This window comes from Montipora foliosa, unplaced genomic scaffold, assembly GCF_036669935.1.
Source record: "Montipora foliosa isolate CH-2021 unplaced genomic scaffold, ASM3666993v2 scaffold_347, whole genome shotgun sequence".
NCBI classification, from domain to species: Eukaryota; Metazoa; Cnidaria; class Anthozoa; order Scleractinia; family Acroporidae; genus Montipora; species Montipora foliosa.
This window is the reverse complement of record NW_027179646.1, coordinates 286-6,390: the sequence shown is the minus strand read 5'-3', so window position 1 is coordinate 6,390 and position 6,105 is coordinate 286. Positions and strand designations below refer to the sequence as shown.

Sequence of the window (6,105 nt, the reverse complement as noted above, 5' to 3'; positions counted from 1 at the left end):
TATTCACAAATAAAAATGGAGCAATTACATATTCAGGAATACAAAAAAGTCTACAGAGTTACAAAGCCGGAGTAAGCAGCTAGCCGTAAGGGCCAGGGGCCCTAACGATAAAGTCCATGAACTGCGCAAGTTCCTTAAAGAGAGCCGGATTACAGGCACCGCAAACAGCGCGCGGACAAAGCAAAACGAGAATTAAATGTACGCCTAAATAGTAACGCTAGGAAGACCGTTCTCTACGGTGCAAAAGCCTGGGAGAGACCACAAAGAAGAAAAGCGACTGTCTGAAAGGCGAAAGTGATCGAGCTTAATTCGACTACGGAGATCGCCAGAAACAAAACGGATAATAGCCCGATGATCTTCTTTACCGTTATAAAAGGTGGCCTTATTGCGAAAAAGCCAAACACCGTAGAGAATGGTCTTGATAATGTGGCGCGCAATGCGAGCCCTCTTTGTAACGAGAGGGGGCCAAATAAAAAAGAACACGAAGGGGACATTTAAGGTAAGCCGAAAGCCTAGCACACGATCTAAAATTGGGGAAAAACGGGACCAAACCCGCTTAACCCGAGGGCAATGCAAAAAACAATGATCTATAGTCTCTCGTCTAGGGCAAGAAGCACAGAAAGCCGAGTTAATATATCCCCAATTAGCAAGGGAATCGCGAACCTTAACACCGCGGAGAGCGATTAGCCACAAGAGATCATTTTTAGGATTTCGGTAAGAGAATCTCGAACGAGAGACCAATGATCATTGAGTGAAAAAGAAGAGCCACAAACCTGGGTCCAAACTCTATGCAAGATAGGGGAGGAGGAATTCGAGGAAAGTAGTTTCAAATATAAACGCTTAGAAGTTAAGTCGCAATTACCAACGGATAAAAGAGTTTCGAGACAGCGGGCGTAAAAAGGAGACGGAAAGCAGGCAGAAGGGGCAAAATTATCGCGCAAAAAGTTCCACTGGGGGCGAAGAGAAGACAAACGTCTACCAACAAAATATTTACAAAGATAAAAACTAGAATCGTGAGGCGAGTCCAAAGTAAAAGCCATCCCCGCTAACTGCAAGGCAAGGCACTTAACACTAAAGTTAATAATACCTATACCCCCTTGCGCAGCGCTTAAATATAAAGTATTACGAGCAACCGTCTCAATTTTACAACCCCAAAGAAAAGGCCAGATGAAACTATTGATACGGGAAAGGACCCAGGCAGGGGGAAGCAAACCCCTAGCTAGATACATCAGCTTACTTAACCCTAAGGTGTTAATAAGGAGAGCCTTGCCTAGGAAGGACAAAGAACGAGATCTCCAAAGATTGAGGGACTTCTCTAGTTTGTTTAGTTTAGGTTGCCAATTATCATTCTCAACAGGGATAGTACCAAAAAAGACCCCAAGAATTTTCATTTTCTTGACCCAAGTAAGTCCAAGGGGTTCGTCAGTCCGAGAACGCCAAGCACCGAGCCACATGGCCTCCGTTTTCGACTTATTTAGCTTAGCTCCAGAACCACGTTCGTAAACACTAACACAATCAAAAAGCTTATTTAGAGAGAAAAGGTCTTTCAAAACAGCAGTAGTGTCATCAGCATAAAGGCGAACCTTGGCCTGCAAACCCCTTGCACCAGGAAGTAAAAACCCCTCAATCTCAGGAGATCTACGGATCAGGTTAGCAAGAACTTCTACACATAAAACATAAAGTAGAGGAGAGAGAGGATCCCCCTGACGACGCCCCGTTCAAGGGGGATACTCTCAGTAAGCCAATCGTTAAGGATGATACGCATGCAAGCACCATTATAAAAGGTACTAATCCAGCGACAAAAATCAGAACCAAAACCGTAAACATTAAGCAGCTCTAGAAGGAAGACGCGATCGACTCGGTCGAAGGCTTTTTCTTGATCTAAACTAATCAAAATAGCAGACTCATTTGTTTGCTCAATGTGGCTCAAAACATCGCGCAACAAACTCACATTAGAGAAGATTGAACGACCCGGAACAGAGCAAGATTGATCAGGGGAAACTATGTGATGCATAACCGAAGAAAGACGAGTTGTGATAGCTTTAGAGATAATCTTATAATCCACATTGAGCAAAGAAATGGGCCCTCCAGTTTTTCAAATTCTTAATATCCCCACGCTTCTTATAAATAAGGCGAGTAACGCTTCCTTTCATAGAATCCGAAAGTTCAGAGTCATGGAAACATTGGTTTGCGACTGATAGCAAAAGGGGGCCCAGAATGTCCCAAAAACGCAAGTAAAATTCGACAGACAAACCATCAGAACCAGGTGACCTTCCTAGGCTAAGGCTCCTTAATGAAATAGTCAATTCATCTAAAGTTAAAAGTCCCTCGCATGAGTCGCGCAGAGGAGGAGAAAGCGAAGAAGGAATAGAATCAAAACAGATTTGTTTACACACAGGATCAATAACCTCTTGCGAGAAAAGATTTGAATAAAAGCGCACGTGCGCACGTTCAATCTCCTCCCGAGTGAAAACTTCAATGTCATTATCATTCAAAATGGAAGAAACGTTATTACGGTCTAAGCGCTCACGTTCTAACTTGAAGAAGAAGCGTGAAGGCTTCTCGCCCTCCTCAAGCCACTGGACGCGAGAACGGATTTTAGAGCCTTCCAAAACACGCAAGGTAAGAGCATTCAGTTCAGATTCAAGCCGAGAAATTTCAGGGGCGACCGAAAGGTCGCCACAGACAAGACGGCGCTTGAGACCAATTATTGCATTAGTTATAAGGACGCGCTCATGCGAGAGACTTCTACGTTTATTCTTAGCGAAGGAAATAATTTCCGAGCGAATAGAGTCCTTAAAAAAGTCCCACCAACATTTGACTGACGGAAAATAGTCAACGCAATCGGAGAGCTCGCGAATCTTAGCATCAAAGGAAAGACAAAAATCGCTATCATTCAAAAGGGAGGAATTAAATTTCCATAAGCCCGGACCACGCATATAATTAGACTCCAATTTTAAAGAAAGATTAACAAAATCATGATCAGAAAAGGCGCAAGGAGAAATGTCACAGGACTGAACTAAGGGGAATAAATTTCGGGAAACAAAAAATTTGTCAAGGCGCGAGCCGATGGAAAAAATTAGAATTAAACCAAGAGCACGCTCGGACACGGGGATGCAATTTGCGCCAAGCATCTTCAAGGTAAAGTGAACGACGAAAGTCAGAGAGGTATTTTGCAATGGAAACATTGCCACCAAATTTATCTAAATCAGATTCATAGCAATTGAAATCACCGGCAATAATAGTAAAATCAGCAGGAAGGCAGAAAGCATGCAGATTCTCGAAAAACACTTTTCGGTCAGTCAAAAGGGTGGGCGCATAAATATTAATAATATTAAACTTACGATTATTATACTCAACGAGTAAACTAAGGGACACGTCCATCATGATCTCTACGCCAAGATAAAACTTGACCATCAAAACGATCGGAAATCAAAATAATAACACCAGCCTGTTTACCAACAGCAGGGACCAAAAAGATGGCCCACTCCAGTCAGCAACCAGGGAATTAAAGGCAACAGGATCAGATATTAAAGTTTCCTGAATGCAGATAATACCGAAACCGAAACGAACATAATCAAGCAAAGCTTTCCGAGTAGCCCGATTAGAACCACGTGAATTAATTGAAATTAAATTAAATATAGAGGTCATGATGGACGGCTTTTTTTCGTAGGCACACGCGAAGGATTCGTTGACTTACGAACAGGCACAATGGTTGGAGTGACATTAGCAGGTGTCCGGCTGGATCCTCTCTTGACAGCTCGTCCCAACGTACGAGTTGGGAAAAGGTCAGGCGCAGGAGTATAATCATCTGAGTCAGAATCATCAGAAACGACGAGAGGATGGTCACCAGGGTCAGAAAGCAGCGGGCGAGAGGTCTGTAAAGGCGAATCAGCATCAAGGTCAGGATCAGTATCGTCAGAAGCAACGTCAACGTCAAGACAGGAACAGCATCAGGAACAGGGTCAGCGACAGGGGCAGGAACATTATCAGGATCGGAGTTGTCATCAGGGTAATCAGGAAGGGAGTCAGGCGGAGGATCGGCAACATCCATAGCATAGGCTACTTCGGCATCGGAGGCAGCTTCTACCAAGGCTGGATTAGAGGGCGCATAGGAAGCCAAAATACTCTGGGACTGAGAAAGGTCAGAAGAAAAGAGGAGGGGAAGATTGTATCTGCGAAGGGGCGAGAGTGCTCAGAAGAAGGCTGCAAAGAGGAAGACTGCGACGAGGATTGGGAAGAGCAGGATGAAGATAGTTGGCTAGTAGGCTGCGAAGGTCGATTAGAGGGCTGAACAGCAGGTTGAAGGTCAGGAGACGGCTGGGGAGGAGGGTCATCCGGCTTGTCAGCATCTCGGTAAGATCGAGGACGGCGATGCCACGAATGCTGACAATCGATAGCCTTATGGCCTTGGTCACGACACACAGCAGCAAAATCCTCTTCAGGGCATTCCTTAAACATATGACCAACGTGCTCGCAATTGTAGCAGAAGGTATTAGGGCAATCCTTAGCCATATGATCGGGGAGGTTGCACTTTCGACAAGTAGGCGTCTGATTGTCATGACGAACACGGACTAGAACCCGGCCAAAACGAAGAAAGGAAGGGATAGATTTGGACAGGACCATACCAAAGACCCGAGTTCCATTGTCCAACGCAGGGTAGTTCTGGTGTTTACTACGTCGAGTAAACTTCACAGTACCATAGGGAGCAAGACGCATATGAAGCGCAGAATCAGGAAGCTCATAAGGAGCACCAAAAACAGCAACATAGACGATACGGGGATTACCAGAAGCTGTAGGGGCACCAGAGCGGAGGAAACGAGGCACCAACGATGAAGCCCGAAGAAAGGTGTTACGATAATCTTCTTTGGCAAAGGTGACACACACACTTGCTGCGGGGAACCCATTGGACGCAGCGAACAGCAGCAGAAGGGATCTGGCAGGTCTCTAGGTCGGCAAAAAGATCCTTAAAGCAAAGTCGCCATCAGGTTTCGGAAAAAAGGCAGAACACGGTCTCTCTGGCAAGCGGTTGTAAACAGAAAAATTCTCTCTCTCAAAGGTAGACGGAACAAAACGGCTGCGAACAGGAGGATTATTGACGAGCGGAACAGGGTCACCAGACCCGGCAGGACACCAGCATATGACATAACAGTATCCGATGAGGCAGCAGCAATATCAGAGGAAGGATTCACAACAACATTCTCAGAAACATGATCCATAGGGGCGTCGCCCCAATTAACACGTGTATCAGTATCAGCATCCATGGAATCGCAATAGCAAGGATACCACAAGGAACGAAAAACCTACTACCAAAATGGTAGGGCTTCGCCCTGGGAGAACCCACAAAACATCGGCCAAAAAGACTTAGCCAAAAGGCCCGAGAAGCGATGCCCGTAAATGCTCACAGCGGACAAGGTGCTCCCAGTCTCATGGCCACGAGATATGGTGGTCCGATTACAATCCGTGCCAAGGAAGGAATGCCCAAAGCCAACCTGAAAGCGAGGCGCACACAACGATCGCCCTTGTACAGTGGGCAGCAGGACCAGCATTGCATGGCACTTGCGTTGACGGCAAGAGGACAAATGCACATTGTGCTTGCTCTGACCTCGTTTTTATTTTCCCTTATAACAAAGTTAATTTTCACGGCGAATTACTTGTCTACGACCATACCACAGGGAAAACACCGGTTCTCGTCCGATCACCGAAGTTAAGCCCTGTCGGCGGGGTTAGTACTTGGATGGGAGACCGCCTGGGAATACCCCGTTGTAGGCTTCCCTTTTTCCTTCTGTACACTTGATTATCTCAAAAAATCTCAGTTTCCTTTAATGAAAGAACATTCCAAACCAGGTTTTTTGAACACAACATGCCAACGATATGTCAAAGATGAGACATACAACAAAAACAAAATAGTTCACACGAGAAAGTGGAACTTGTATTCCCAAGGGAGCGCGTGCGCGCGAGATCTTATCAATCCAACGTTTATGACATGAAACGTATCTTTTCGTGTGAGCAAAGAACAGGATACGACAAGTAAAAAATGCATGCACTGTTATGCATTAGATGGAAGTTAACCTAGCCCGGATGATATGCATACAACGAAGGCTA

General features: G+C 45.3%; 1 non-coding gene across 1 annotated transcript; it reads left to right on the top strand.

The window, feature by feature from the left end:
* Window positions 1-5,656: 5,656 nt before the first annotated feature.
* LOC137987310 (5S ribosomal RNA) lies at window positions 5,657-5,772 on the top strand. Its single transcript, XR_011120430.1, has one exon. It is a non-coding gene; the product is annotated as a 5S ribosomal RNA (ribosomal RNA).
* The last annotated feature ends 333 nt before the right edge of the window (window positions 5,773-6,105 follow it).